General features: G+C 40.4%; 1 pseudogene; it reads right to left on the reverse strand.

The window, feature by feature from the left end:
* Positions 1-1,089: 1,089 nt before the first annotated feature.
* LOC115955375 overlaps positions 1,090-16,107 on the reverse strand; it is a 28,628-nt pseudogene continuing 13,610 nt past the window's right edge.

Raw genomic sequence — 16,107 nt, forward strand, 5'->3', positions numbered from 1 at the left:
TCATTTTAAATAGATGAAATGAATATGAAAGAATAAAACTAACAAGAGATCAAGCCCCAAAGAACTAAACCTACGGCCATCAAAACCCCCAATCTCTTAAAAGACTTCCATACAACTCTGACTGAATCCGTTAAGCAATAAAGCACCCAATATCACTACTTCAAATCTTAGCTACCAACCATGCAATGTCTTCTGCAATATCCTTCATTGGATCCAATAAATGTGATAAAGAGAAGGAAGGCTACCGTCTTGACCAGTTGATGATGAACCACACAAGCTCTCGATGTCCATCTTGCACATACATTTATAGGGAACAACCCCATATCTTTGTACAATCGCCATAAATATGAAACCACTTCACTAGAAACAAAGTGTCACTTGGTGGTTTACATCCATAAAGAACAAAATGACCAACAACAAGTAGCTAGAGCTTCCCCTCCACACCACATCTTCTGCCTCTTAACATTAACCAAAGAAAACTTCACCTACAGGCTTCACATTTGTTAAATATATTATTAGCAACGTGATATGTTATACCATGTTATGTATGCGAGAATTGATGCGAAAGAGGAAGTATAAAATAGGAACATCGAGAACACGAAAATTACATGGTTCAACCTTGTCGGCCTACATCCACAGAGGAATCCCTCAAGAGCTATATCTTTATTGTATAGCAATGTAGTACAAAACCTGTGATACGATGAACCTTAACATAAGTATATATAAACAACTAAACCCTAGACTACTAGTACAAGCAGGAGTGGACTTGGGCCTATTACATTGGGCTAATATGTCTATTATATCTCTAACAACATTCTTTATTTCTGTAATTTTTCAGTAAAGTGATGGTCTCTATGTACTTTGTACATTTCTAACTTCACAATAACTAAGGGGAAAAAAGAAACAAGATAGCAGATCTTGGACAACAATTTATATTTGAAATATATCATTTTTTTTATTTGAACACAACTTCCAACTCTTTGATCCCCATCTTCTCACTTCTGGGAAAATTCTCTCAAAATTTTTTGATTCCTATCTATACATATACATAATCTTTACTACTAGGGATGGGATGCTAACTTACTTTTTTGTATCATGATCCTTATATGTTTAGCGAACTCCACCGTTGCTCCCAAACTGAATATCCATGGACAAAACAAGACACAGGTGTGAAGGATCCAGTGGGCAGTCACGAGTCTGATCTGGAAGCTGTGAAGGACGAAAGAAGACCTGCAGCTTAGGCAGGTAATATATCTCCAAATGTTGACATGGCAGCTGCTGATCTATCCTTGAATATACTTACTTATCCATCTGTTAGAATGGATCCCAATTTGAATGTGCTCTCTCCAAATCTGCTTCCAACTTGGCCATTACAAGGAAAGCATTTTAACATTGGCTTTCCAAAACTGTGACATAAATGGATAACTAACAAAACATTGAAACCATATTTACATAAAAGACAAGGCCATTAATTATATTATATATCTTCGTTCAAGAATAACAATCTACAGAATTACTTGCAAGATTTCCATCTCAATAGCTTGTTACAGAAGAGAAGTAAATCAACTAATGTATTGTTATTGCATGGAATAATCCAATGCCAATATCTAATAGCTATGAGATTTTGTATGCGAGCTCATTGCAGGGAAGAAAAGTGACAATTATTAACATCTGTAGTTAGCATAGTGAACTTCTAGTTAGAGCATCTGACCCAAAAACTTAGGAAATGGGATGAAGAGATCCAATAAGTAGATAATCCAACTCATAACAACTGATATGGGACTCTCTAATACCTACTCTTATGCTCAGGCCCAACAGAAACAAAAAGATAAATAAAAGGGCCCAATCAGTTAAACAAATGTAATAACGGACACAAATTAGTCTAACACGTGAATTCGAAAACATACAGAAACCAACCTCTACTCCCAAATTATAGCATCCAACCCATGAGTTCAAATTCCTAGGTAAAGAGGCCACACTAGCATATAAACTCAAATTATGGCCCATACCAACCTATTTGTAACTAGGAACTCTGTAACATGTATACAATGTTTTTAAACTATTTAGCTTTTTAAGCGATCTAATTCAATCCTAAAAAGACTACCACCAACACGTGATCAACAAAGGCATTCTTTCATAAATACTACCATATACACGTACAACTTTGCTATCTCAAAATTACCATTTTTCATATGAAAGTCAAATCACCAATTTTATGGCAGTTTCTCCTTGAGACTGCCCAAGATCTCTTTTGTGCCAAGTACACCATGAAAGTTCAAAAACGTGTACAAAAACACCTTTGAACGTTTAGACCTCCAAATAACAACTTAATCAATTCAAGCAATATGTCAAACAACTAGTGTGCGGAAACTTAACATATGCTATCAAACGAAATTGATTAAATACTATCTAAGCCATAACAGATTAATATCCACAGCGGATAAATAAAAAGGCAAAGATAGATAGGAAGGAAGATGCAAACACAAAGACAACACGCGATGTGTTATCGAAGAGGAAACCGAAGCCCTCGGCGAAAAACCTCTCCGCCGCCCTTCAAGCGGTAATCAATCCACTAGAAAATATAGTTGGGATACAAGGACAGCAATAGACCCTCCAAGCCTAATCTACCCAGTGCACCTAAGCCCTCCAAGCTTCTTGCTCCAACGAGGTTACGCCAAACCTTTTTCTTTTCTAGCTTCCCGGATTCCGCTACTAGACCGTAGCATCAACCAATGAAGATTGGTTCCTTTCTAACTGCTTCCCAGAAATCCAAACAGCAGTCTCACAATGATGATGATGGTGAGAACCTGGTTTGGTATAAAGCCTCTCAAGGATTTGACAATGGAGAGGAAGAGAGTTGAGGAATTTGAAGAGTCTCTAAGGTATAGATTGTGTGTGAATCAATCTAGTTTTTCTCTAGGGTTTCTCTCTCAAAATTCTCTCTGGAATCTCTCTTTCCATCGTGGGTAATAGGGGTATTTATACTAAAGTGGAGAGGAATGTGAAACGTCAGGTTTTTACAAAACAGGGGTGGCTCGCGGCTTGACTAAGTCGCGAGATCCAGTCGCGAGATAACCGTATGGCCAGTTGTCCTGTTTTGTCCTGTAGTGCTCCAGCTAGCATGACTGTTCATCTTCCAGCATGCTTGGCACGTGTGCAGCTTCTGGCGGCTTGCAGCCGCGAGTCACCCGCGAGTCCCAGCCGCGACACTCTGTTTTCTTGCACACTCTTGAGCAAACTTCACTCTATCTCACTCACTACCCTTACATCAAACCCACCTAAATACAGGGTTACTAAATGCTGAATTACAAGCAAATTTGTCATGGAATAAAGCCAACACATGGTTGATTAAATTCAACCTTACAATCTCCCCCTTTGGCTATTCCATGACAAAACACCATAAAACAGACTCTAGACTTAAACGTGAGTTTGGGAACAATGGCAAAACTCACTCACACCTAAATCTAGAAGCTGAGCAGCTCTTGAATCATATGAACATGAATCTCCTGAAACACAAAAATACACCATGATCATTGTAAGCAGAAAATCATAAAATGCATATGAAACAGGCAATATGTGATCAAGCAAAGATGGAGTTTAGAAACAAACCATGGCTTGATCAACCAAGTGAACACCACAAGGTAGTGATCACAGTGCTCATTCACACTTGGAATGAACACAAGGACATACAAGTTAACAAGCACAAGGCAAGACACTTGTATGCTCAACACTCAACCAATGCATAACACACAAGGTATATGCATCTAGGAACAATCCTACAAGGGCACAAGAGTGACAGTACATAAACCAAAATGCAGAACATTTAGATTAAAGTACTGATTTCAACATAGCATAAAGACTGCATTAAGCAAGGTACATACCATAAAGCCTACAAATTATGCATAAAAATATTAACCCTAAAAGCTTACAAAAGCACATGGGTACAAACCACATTATATTGAATAAAAACTTAAACAATATAAACTAAAAGTGCTTAAAATTTCTCCCCTTCAGAATGATGAGAAGCTGTGATGCTCTTGAAACATATATACTTGTAACCTAAAACACTTGCACAAAACACATTAGACCCTCAAGGTAAAGCAAGTAATACAAGGACAAATATAATGTAACAAGTAAAAAGCGATCAAGTAAACATGTTGTGAAACATATGAGAAACTTGATCAAACACCAAAACAGTCATATAGAAATGACTACAATGATCACATAGCAAAGCAAATGATCATCTGAACATGCATACAATGAAGCATAATAGCATAGGGATATATGCATGACCAAAGTACAAACATGATGCAATGAGAACAACAAAGCATAACTCAAGGCACCATAAAGCCAACAAGAAAACAAACAGAACAAAGTTTTCTAGTTAACACAATGTCTTCTCCCCCTTGGTATATGCATCTCCCCTATGGAATATCTCTCCCCCTACAAATGTGCATGAGAAATAAAATTTCTCCCCCTAAGGATGTGCACAAGAGTCATATAGAAATGACAAAATACTCCGAAACATTCTCTAGAGTATACTCTCCCCCTTTTTGTCAGGAATAGACAAAGGGTCAAGAAGAAACGAGGGCAAGAGATGAAGGTATAAACAATGCTAATGATGCATGAGGGGTGCAAGATGAATGAAAAAATGAAGCTCAAACCTAAGACAAAGTAACATGCTACAAAGCATAAGGTAAGCATGACATGCTAGGATGAAGAAATAAGGTAAAGTCCAATGCATGACAAGGGTAACAAAAGTGTGTGCAAGAGGTGGCTAAGTGTAATGCATGACCAATGCATGAAAAATGCACATGTGGGGCAAAGTGTGCAAAATACACAACTAATGAACCAAACATGTTCCTAATGAGGAAACATGAGAAACCCCAAAGTTTGGTACTCATCGGAGTCCAAACAAGCGAGAAAATGTCTAAGAGGCATTTTATCAAACACCTAGCATGCACACTATGAACAAAAATGTGAAACAATGCATGAATATCATGAAATCCACCCTTAATACATGTTCTTTCTGCCACAAGGGGCCAATATCCAATGCATATCAACAAAAGAAACCAATCCCATGAAGAAAATTGACAAAAAATAAGTTTTCCCAACCCCTATGATGAAAATCCCAACCAAGAGCACAAAACTCTCCAAAACATAATCTAAGGATCAAAATCAATGAAAAGAGTTTATAATTACCTTAGAGATGTTAATGGATTGAAAAACCATTCAAATTGGTTGGGTTTTGATGTAAAAATATTGAAAGAGGGGTTTTAGAGAGGATGGGAGAGGTTTAAAACAAGTTTCCCACGAAAAAGCTCTTTAAAAAGTTGATTCTGGGCGACTCGCGACTGGCGAGTCGCGAGACAAGTCGCGAGTGAGCCGCGAAACCTCTCTGTCTGAACTCGCGGCTTAGACTCGCGGCTTGCAAGCCGCCAAACCGAGTAGCCAAAACTGGCAGCTTGCTGGCAGCTCGCGCAAGTAGCCAAAATGAGTGGCCAAAAATTCTGATACTTGTTTTTCAAAACAGAACATGTTTAAACATTGAAAAACAAAGTAAGCACTAAACATAAACACAAAAAATGATAAAAATCACTTCCAAAAACATATAAAATGATCAAAAATCTTTTTGAATTAATCCATATAAGATTGAGCACACACACATCACATTTAGACAAGTACAATCTAACAAATGAATAAGACATTCATTGAACATTAGGCAAGTGTGTTATGTGTGTGTATCAAATGTGGAATAGTCCTTAGTCTAGAGTGAAGCTTCAATGATCAATTCAATCAAGTCATACACAACTAGTACTAAGTCAAGTGGTCTATCTCAATTATAGAAATGAACATATATGATCTCCCACACAAAAAAAAATGATTACATAAGATTGAAGCTTTTCATTTGGCTTCATACAATTCATATCATTTGATCATTTTGAATCAATAAAACTCATTTTGAGCACTACATCTCATTTTTGAAATTGATGCCTGAAATTTTTGATATTTCAATTTGATGAACAAGCCTTTGGCTTTTTGGACATCATACATTTTCATATAAGTCGCTTTCCCTTTTTCCTAGTCGAATACTAGTATGTGCGACGGCTTTTGCAGCTCATTATCTCTTTTCATTTTGAGATAAACATTTATTGAGCTCTTTAAGCAATAAAAATAAAAGAGTGGGAAGAGATATAAGCACAAGTCTACGCATGTATCAAAACCAGCATGACTATTGACTAATCATTCATGACAAGCTTGAAGATCGATTTACAACAATCACACAAAGATGTCAAGATTTTTCCCACAAAGATATAGGTGCAAAAATAACAAGCTAAGCTCGTAAATGCACAAAGCCATTTGTACAAAGGTACAAGGCCAAACTCACATGTGATATGTGCTCAAACATATACGATCAAACTTTTTGAATTTTTTACTTTTTATGTGGTTTTGGATTTTTTTTTTACTCACACAAAACTGAAATATAAAAGTAAGATCAAAAACAAAACAATGCATATAAATAGATGCAAGATGCACAAAATGCATGAAGTTATGACATTTAATGCATGAAGGGTCCTACAAAGATCGAAAGAATTAGATCAAGGACCAAAAGAGCAAAGGCTCAACCATAGGAACCCTTCCTCATCCAAACGGAACGATTGTTTGGAATGAGTGTCTCAAGAGAAGTGAGACGAGGGTTGGAAGAATGAGAACCGGAGATACACATAGACAAAGAGGTAAGAGCATTAACCACTTTCTTCAACAACTTACCATTTTCCATCCAATCCGGTTTAGCTTTCAAAGCACAATCCATGGCAAATAAACACAAGGGGTCAAGGATCACACTTAGGTATTTAAACCACAACAAGTGTACCCGCTCTGATACCAATTGAAAGTTCAAAAACGTGTACAAAAACACCTTTGAACGTTTAGACCCCCAAATAACAACTTAATCAATTCAAGCAATATGTCAAACAACTAGTGTGCGGAAACTTAACATATGCTATCAAACGAAATTGATTAAATACTATCTAAGCCATAACAGATTAATATCCACAGCAGATAAATAAAAAGGCAAAGATAGATAGGAAGGAAGATGCAAAGACAAAGACAACACGCGATGTGTTATCGAAGAGGAAACCGAAGCCCTCGGCGAAAAACCTCTCCGCCGCCCTCCAAGCGGTAATCAATCCACTAGAAAATATAGTTGGGATATAAGGACAGCAATAGACCCTCCAAGCCTAATCTACCCAGTGCACCTAAGCCCTCCAAGCTTCTTGCTCCAACGAGGTTACGCCGAACCTTTTTCTTTTCTAGCTTCCCGGATTCCGCTACTAGACCGTAGCATCAACCAATGAAGATTGGTTCCTTCCTAACTGCTTCCCAGAAATCCAAACAGCAGTCTCACAATGATGATGATGGTGAGAACCTGGTTTGGTATAAAGCCTCTCAAGGATTTGACAATGGAGAGGAAGAGAGTTGAGGAATTTGAAGAGTCTCTAAGGTATAGATTATGTGTGAATCAATCTAGTTTTTCTCTAGGGTTTCTCTCTCAAAATTCTCTCTGGAAGCTCTCTTTCCATCGTGGGTAATAGGGGTATTTATACTGGAGTGGAGAGGAATGTGAAACGTCAGGTTTTTACAAAACAGGGGTGGCTCGCGGCTTGACCTCGCGGCTTGACTAAGTCGCGAGATCCAGTCGCGAGATAACCGTATGACCAGTTGTCCTGTTTTGTCCTGTAGTGCTCCAGCTAGCATGACTGTTCATCTTCCAGCATGCTTGGCACGTGTGCAGCTTCTGGCGGCTTGCAGCCGCGAGTCACCCGCGAGTCCCAGCCGCGACACTCTGTTTTCTTGCACACTCTTGAGCAAACTTCACTCTATCTCACTCACTACCCTTACATCAAACCCACCTAAATACAGGGTTACTAAATGCTGAATTACAAGCAAATTTGTCATGGAATAAAGCCAACACATGGTTGATTAAATTCAACCTTACACACCACATAAGAAATAAGGGAGAAATATTTCAAATCAAACTACTTCAGTCCCTATCAAGAGTGCCATTGGTTTCATTGTGATAGTTTACATATTTCATAACATGTTGAATTTCATGAAATAGCATATGACATCTTAAAAAGCAATTTATGTGAAAATGCAATCATAAGGTAGGTATACCTCTATCACACACACAAAAAGATAAACAGCAGCCTTACCTGCATGAAAGATTTTAGTAATGGTGTCGCTACACCAAAACTGGAGTTATCATCCAAATCCATCTTTCGGGAAAGATCACCATTTGTATAAGCTTTCCAGGATGTTCTTGAAGAGATATCATCCGAAGGTGCTGTTATAGATGTCTTAGTTGTGCCTCTTGAAGATAAAGCTGGAGCACTGGATAACCAAGACGGATTTGAAAGTCAGAAAGCGCTTTTTTAGAGTATTTATAACCCATGCAATGATTGTATTGAATTGGGAGTGGTTAGTTGAAGAGAAAGAGCGAGAGATGACAACAATGCTAAAAGCCTAAAATAGACAAGATTGATTTATCATTCAGTACAAATGAGTTTGTTTAGAACCTCGGTTCAGGTTTGGTATTTGGTACTAGTTGATAAAATAAGATAACATACAAAGATTTATTTGAATATCTACCCACACACCCATGCACTCTATCTAATTATGGACAAGAAAAACTAAAAGGGTAGAACACTAACCTGATTGGAAGATATTTAAAGCGAGGAACTGTAGAACATCTCATAATATTGGACTCTGAATTAGTAGGCAGCTTCTGAACAGTATCCGTGTACATTCGATTAAGTTGCACATAGAATCCAAAGAGGATAGCATGCCGTAGGTATGATTGCCTCTCATTTTCCCAAAGATATGGCTCATACCTTTGAAAAAACAGACACTATCAAATCAAATGAAACCTTAATAGTCAAATAAAATTGATGATGCCAAAAATCGTCAATAAGTCACACAATCCTCACGTGCTCAAGACACCATCTGCGAAACAAAAAAAAAAAAAAAAAGACTTTAGGAGAGTACCGGTGTGGTACTGGCCAAAGATCCTCCGAAGGTTAAGTTAGGGAACTCTTCATAACTCTAGAGTGCCAGAGTTGGGGGAATTATGCATACCTTAATTTGTGAGGGCCTTTGGGTTTTTATAGTAGCATGGGGTTGATATTTGTTCCTTGGCCTAGAAGATCTTTCCTTATGGGAGAGATCTTCTTTAATTCGCGTATCTTACGGGATCCTTTCCTTATAGGACTCTCTTGATTAGAGTTAAGCGTGGGGCACAAAATATTTCCATGTCAGCCTCGTCAATGGTTCGCTTATCCTCTTCAACTTCACTCCGTCAACTTCTTATCCCATCCATATATTCTAGTCATCTCGTTCAAGTGTTTGTTGACCTCAAGGTGTAGCGTCAGCTTTAAGGTGGAACAGTCGACTTTATCCTATCGTTGTTGGGCTATGAATGTGCAAACGAGGTTGACGAGTTTATTAGGACCGTCGCCTTTCCCTAATATGGACGAGTTTATTAATACCACAAATTTACCCTTATTAGCTGCCCCTTAATTCATAGCCTCGTTGGCTTCAGTCAACGAGTTATGGAGTTCAATTCATAGCTCCATTTTTTTTTTCAAAAAAGAGAGGGCATTTATAGGTGATTCCTCGAGCAGCCTTTATTAAATGCTTGAACACGCGGCTCAAGCGAGTTGGCCCTGTTTCTGGACGAGGGTGTCGCTTCGTCTTCCGTGCAGTTTTCACCCTATATATATCTCACTTCCTTCCTCATTTTCTCCTATTTCATCATTGTTGATCTTTAGAGAGAGAGCTCATCACTTTGAGAACTTTGCGCACATCATCTTGCCTCTTTGCCTTTGTTGTCGTTCTTTTGCTAAGACCGTCACCTCTCAAGGAGCCATCTACTAACTTGGTAAGTCACCTTTTCTTTTATTTCATCCTGTCTTTGATCTTTGTTTTTCTAGTTGATCATTCAACTCTTTTAGAAAGGCAATCATCTTAAGTTTTTAGAATACCTTCGTCGCTTGTAGGTAAATAGATGTCTAGAGAAGTTACGAGTGAGCAGTCGTCAGTCCGTGAGGGAGTGGGCTATGACGAGGTCTTCCAAATAGGTCATGAGCCCAAAGAGAGCCTTTCCTGGTCGTCAGAGAGGGAAACGTTAGCTCATTCTCCTAATGAGGAAGTGGAAAGTTGTGTTGGGGAGGAAAGTGAGGAGGAGGAGATAGATGTGGGTGAGGATGAAGGTGATGAAGGAGGAGAAAAGGGAGAGGATGACGAGGATGAGGGTGATGTTAACGAGAGAACCCTCGACGGTCGAAGTTTAGGAAGCCTTGGGGATAGGCATACTTGTCCATTTATCCTCCCCAAAATGTGGACCATCAATGACTTCTTGCAGACGATGACGGCCAACATCTTCAAGAATTTGAGGGATCGTTACAGATTCCTAACCATATCACAATCCGTCTCCCTGGGAAATTCGAGAAGTGCTACTCAAGGAAGACTACAGACGTCGGCATGTACGACGCTATGTTCACAATAGGACTGAGGTTGCCACTGACGGTGTTGCACCATCAGTTGCCTAATTTTCTTGGATTATCCATCAGCCAAATTGCTTCACATGCTTGGAGGATCTTTATAAGGGCTAGGATTTTGTAGGGTCGTCTGAGTGGTGGGAACTGTCAGCTTTTGTTGTATGAGTTTTTTTATTACTACAGACCTTAGCACATCGTCTCGTCCCAAGGAATATACCACTTTGCTGCATGGAAGAAGGGGTTAAGGCTCATGTCAGACATGCCCGACTCTAACAGGATTTGGAAGGCTAGATACTTCTTCGTTAAGGGTACGGATTGGGTATGCTGTCTAGAAGAGTGGACTACAATGCCCTATGGTTTTGACAATACTTGGGGTATTGTCAAAGATTAAGGTTTAGCACCATTAGTTTATGCTTTAACTTTTTCCATTTATTTTTTTAAGTGTTTTAATGTCGTCGTTTTCCTTTTTCAGCCAATGTTTGTCCAAACATAACTGACAAGTAGGAGGCCTTCATTCGTCAAGTTCTTGAAATCCCATTTGTGCAATGGAAGTGTAGGGATTTAATTACCCATGACATGCTGCACCCATAATATGGTGGTCCGGAGCCAACGCCTGTAGCATGTAGATTAAATACTTACTCCCGTCAGCATAAGTTATTACTTATTTATTTCCGTCGTTTTTTCTTTTTGTCGTCTCTTGGTCTAAGACTTGTCACTTGTCCTTTGCAGAAATGGAGGCAGCCAGACAAAGGGCCTTGGTGAGGGCTGCTGTAGCACGCAAGAAGGAGGAAGAGAAGAAGGCGAAGGGGAAGGAAAAGGTGTCCTTGTCAGCCCCAAAGGCCGCCAAAAAGGGGGCGCCTAAGAGGAAGGCTGACGGGAAGGACGACCGTCCTTCCAAGAAAGTATCTATCACCCCCAGTGACAAACTGCCTAAGAAATCCTCGCCTCCCAAGTCTAGCCACAGAGCCGACAAAGGATTAATGACGACGTCAGGCCCCGTCACCTAGGGATCTATCCGTCATCTTCTTACTCACAAGGAACCCGTCGTTGAGGGATCTGTCCTTCTTTCTTACTTATTTACTGCTCAATAGCTGATGGTTGTTCTGTTTGCAAACGCTGGTCCATATGAAGGCGCTTTAGGATAGGAGCATCGCCCAGGAAGGGGTGATTGGCCGTCTATGCAAGCGCAACGGGATCCTGACTGACGAGCAAGATCAGTATAAGGAAGCCCTGTATGCTCTTAATAAGGAGGCGAAGGAGCTGATGGAGAAGCTGAATGAGGAGGGTGCCAAGAGGGAAAAGGAGCAACAAGCTAAGGAGGCGATTGAGAAGGAACTGACGGCTCTTCTTGGTTAGGTTGAGATAGCAAAGGTTGACACCGTCACTAAATTCAAGGCTTCATGGCCTTTTATTGACGCTTGTGTCGTCTACTATGGTGACGGGTTTAAGGACTGCTTGAAGTAGGTTAAGTCCGTCTACCCAAACTTGGATTTATCCAAGGTCTCCATAGATGACCCGCTACCATCAACCCTTGCTGGTGACACCATCTACGAGGGTACCGACGACTCTACTGAGTCCAAACATGACCCAAAGGATGAAGGTGTCATTCTTGCTCAACCTGTGGTAGATAAGGCTGTCACTCCTTTGATCCCATCAACCAAAGCTCTAGATGCTGAAAATCCTTCCACTGAGGACGCTCAAAACCCTCCTTCAAAAGACGACGAGAACCCTTCAGCTCAGCTTAGCTTAGCTTTTTATTTGTAATGACAGTTTTTGTTATGTATTTTATCTAATTTTCAGGCAATGCTTAGTACCCTTCTATTCTTTGGGCCTTGTTTGTAAAAATTTTGCTTTATTTATGGTACATTTTTATTATTTTGCACTCGTCGCTTTTGAGCAATTGTGTTTGATTTTTATGCGCATGTCCCTCCATTCTTGTGCCAGTGTCAGGATGTGTTTATCCTTCAAAGAACTTGATAACTAACTAGGAAGAATTCGTAGGCTTGTAGACTCTGTGATAACCCCATCCACTTATGGACTTATAGAACACAAGTATTCTTATAGGATGAACTCGTCTGCTTGTTGATATTGTAACAAATTCGTTTGCTTGTAGACTTGAATAAATTTAAGGCATCCCAATAGGTTGAACTCGTCCACTTGTGGATTTTAATAATAATAAACTTGTCCTTGTAAGACCTTACTAATGTACACGTCCACTTAGTAATGACTTGGTAATGAACTCATCCACTTTTAGGGACTTAATAATGGGTTCGTCCACTGAAGGACTTAGTAATGAGCTCATCCACTTAAGGATTTACTAATGAGCTCGTCCATTTAAGGACTTAATAATGAACTTGTCCACTTTTAGGGACATAATAGTAGGCTCATCCACTTAAGGACTTAGTAATGAGCTTGTCCATTTAAGGACTTAATAATGAACTCGTCCACTTTAGGAACTTTGTAAAAGTAGTTTTGTAGAGACAAATGTATACGTAGGTCATTTCTAAATAACTACTCTTATTATGATAAATGCGTGCATAAGTGAAAAATTGTTCTTAAAAAGGATAAAGAAATACTGCCCTTTAGGCTTAGAAAGTACTTTAAGCAAAAATTTAACTAAAAGAAATAAACTGGAAATGAGAAGTGTCACTCTTCCTATTGTCATCTACTGGTAGTATTTCCTAAGATGTTCGGTGTTCCACAAATGATTCAGCTTTTGTCTGTCTAGCGTCTCTGGTGATAAGTGTCTTTCCTCTGCCATGAAGTGATTTTGTAAGGTCCTTCCCAGTTAGGATCGAGCTTTCCTTGGGTGGTATCTCTAGTGGCGCCTATTACTTTCCTCAAGACAAGGTCTCCAACCTTGAAGTCTCTGTGTCTGACTCTAGAATTGTAATGTTTGGCCATAAGGTCCTAGTATCGCACGAGCCTTTGTTCCGCTGCTGCACTGACTTCGTCCACTAAGTCAAGCTGTAGATGCATCACCTCATCGTTCTTTCTTTCATCATGATTGTCTACCCTATAGCTTGTGAGTCCGACCTCAGTTGGGATAACTGCCTTACATCTGTATGCTAGTCGAAACGATGTCTCCCCGATTGGAGTCCTTGCTGTCGTTCTGTATGCCCATAGTACGCTTGGCAGCTCCTCTGGCCATATACCCTTTTCCCCCTCGACCCAAGTCTTGATGATCTTAAGCAAGGATCGGTTTGTGACCTCAACCTGTCTGTTGGCTTGAGGGTGGGCGGGAGAGGAGTATTGGTTCTTGATTCCTAATTGTGAGCAAAAATCCCTGAATGAGTCATTGTCGAACTGCTTCCTGTTATCTAAGACTAAGACCCTAGGGATCCCATACCTACAGACGATGTTTCTCCATATGAAGCTTCTCATGTTCTTTTTTGTTATGGCGGCCAAGGCTTCGGCTTCCACCCATTTGGTGAAATAATCTATGTCAACTATAAGGAACTTCAACTACCGCACTACTATTGGAAATGGACCCATAAGCAAATGGCCACGGGGCCGTCATTAGGGTTAGTTCTTCCGTCAGCTGTCTGATGACGTTGCTAAACCTTTGACATTTATCACAAGCTTTGACATAAGTATGGGCATCCTTCTGCATAGTAGGCCAATAGTATCTAGCTCAAATCAGTTTCTGTACCAACGACCGCGACCCTGAGTGGTTCCCACAAATCCCTTCGTGGACTTCTCTCATGACATAGTCTGCTTCTTTGAGGCTTAAACATCTCAAGTATAGGCGGGAGAAGCCTCTCTTATACAAGACGCCCTTTATCAAAATGAACCATGCTGCTTGGACCTTTAGTTTCCTTGCTGCTTCCTTATCGTCTAGTAATGCGCCGTTTTTTAAGTAAGAAACTAATGGTGTGGTTTAGTTGTTTTTAAAGCTAATCTCCTGCACATTGACGGGATCTATTAATGGCAAAATCTAAACAAAAGAAAGTACCTTGTCGGGGATGATCATGTGTTCTACTGATACAGCCTTGGCAATGTAGTCGACTTGCTCATTCTCCCCTCTGGGGATTTGAACGATCTTGGCCTGTAGGTCATCTATCCTTCTCTTTACTTGCTCCAAGTACTTCTTTATCCTTTCACCCTTACATTCATAATCACCGTTTACTTGGTTTGTGGCGACCTGGGAGTCGTAATAATTAACCACTCTTGTGGCCCCTGCTGCTTTAGCGAGATTTAATCCTGCCACTAAAGTTTCGTACTCTGCTTCATTATTGGTCGTAGGGAAGTCCAGACAAACCATGCATTCGATCTCGTCCCCTTCTAAAGAACGAAGTACAATGCCCGCTCCACCTGCCTATCTGTTAGACGACCCGTCTACGTGTACACTCCACTGAGGATATTCTTCTTCCCCCTGACCTTCCACGTTAGTGAATTCTGCAATAAAGTCAGCAACCACCTACGCCTTAATGGCAGTACGCGGGCAGTACTGTATGTCGAATTCACTCAAATTTGTTGCCCATAGTGCCATTCGTCCGGCAACTTCAAGATTACTCATTGCTCACTGCAAAGGATTGTCAGTCAGGACGATCACCGTATGGGCTTGGAAGTATGGCTTAAGCTTGCGGGCTGCTATAACTAAAGCGAAGAAGAACTTCTCCATCGGTGGGTGCCTATCTTCTGCACCACGAAGTGCTCGACTGGCATATTACACGGGTTTTTGCACTTGGTCCTCTTCTCTGATCGAGGCTACACTAACGGCGGCCAGGGATATAGCCAAGTAAAGGAACAATTCTTTCCCTGGTTTTGAGCGACTCAGCAACAACGGGGAAGAGAGGTAGGCCTTCAGATCCTCGAACGCCTGCTGACACTCGACTTTTTACCAGCATGTCATCAACATAGACTTAGACATTTCTTCTAATCTGCTGTGCAAACATCTTGTTCATGAGCCTCTAATATGTCGCGCCTACGTTTTTGAGGCCGAACAGCATTATTTTATAGCAAAAAAGGCCCGGGCTAGTAACAAACGAAGTCTTCTCCTGATTTGCTTCATCCATTTTGATCTGGTTATAACCTGAAAAAGCCTCCATGAAGCTCAATAACTGGTGTTGAGCCGTAGATTCAACTAGGACATCGACTTGCAGTAGGGGGTAACTATCTTTGGGCACACTTTGTTCAAGTCTGTGAAGTCTACGCACATTCTCCATTTCCCGTTGGCTTTCTTGACCATCACAACGTTTGCCAGCCAGTCAAGGTAGTAAACTTTCCTAATGAAGCCTGCCTCTTGTAACTTACGGACTTCTTCTACTATAGCTTAGTCTCGTTTTGGGGCAAACACCCGCTTATTCTGACGAAGGGGTAGAAAGGAGGGTGACATATTCAACCTGTGCACCATGACCGAAGGGTCGATTCCCGACATGTCTTCATGACTCCAGGCAAATACATCCTGGTTTTCTTGGAGGAAAGTTGTGAGTGCTCGGCGAACCATCGAGCTAGCAAGGGTGCCAATCCTTATTGTTCGATCTGGCTTGGAGTTGTCGAGAGGTATCTCTTCAAGTCTTTCAACTGGCTCTGCCACCATTCATGA

Source organism: Quercus lobata, chromosome 1, assembly GCF_001633185.2.
Source record: "Quercus lobata isolate SW786 chromosome 1, ValleyOak3.0 Primary Assembly, whole genome shotgun sequence".
NCBI classification, from domain to species: Eukaryota; Viridiplantae; Streptophyta; class Magnoliopsida; order Fagales; family Fagaceae; genus Quercus; species Quercus lobata.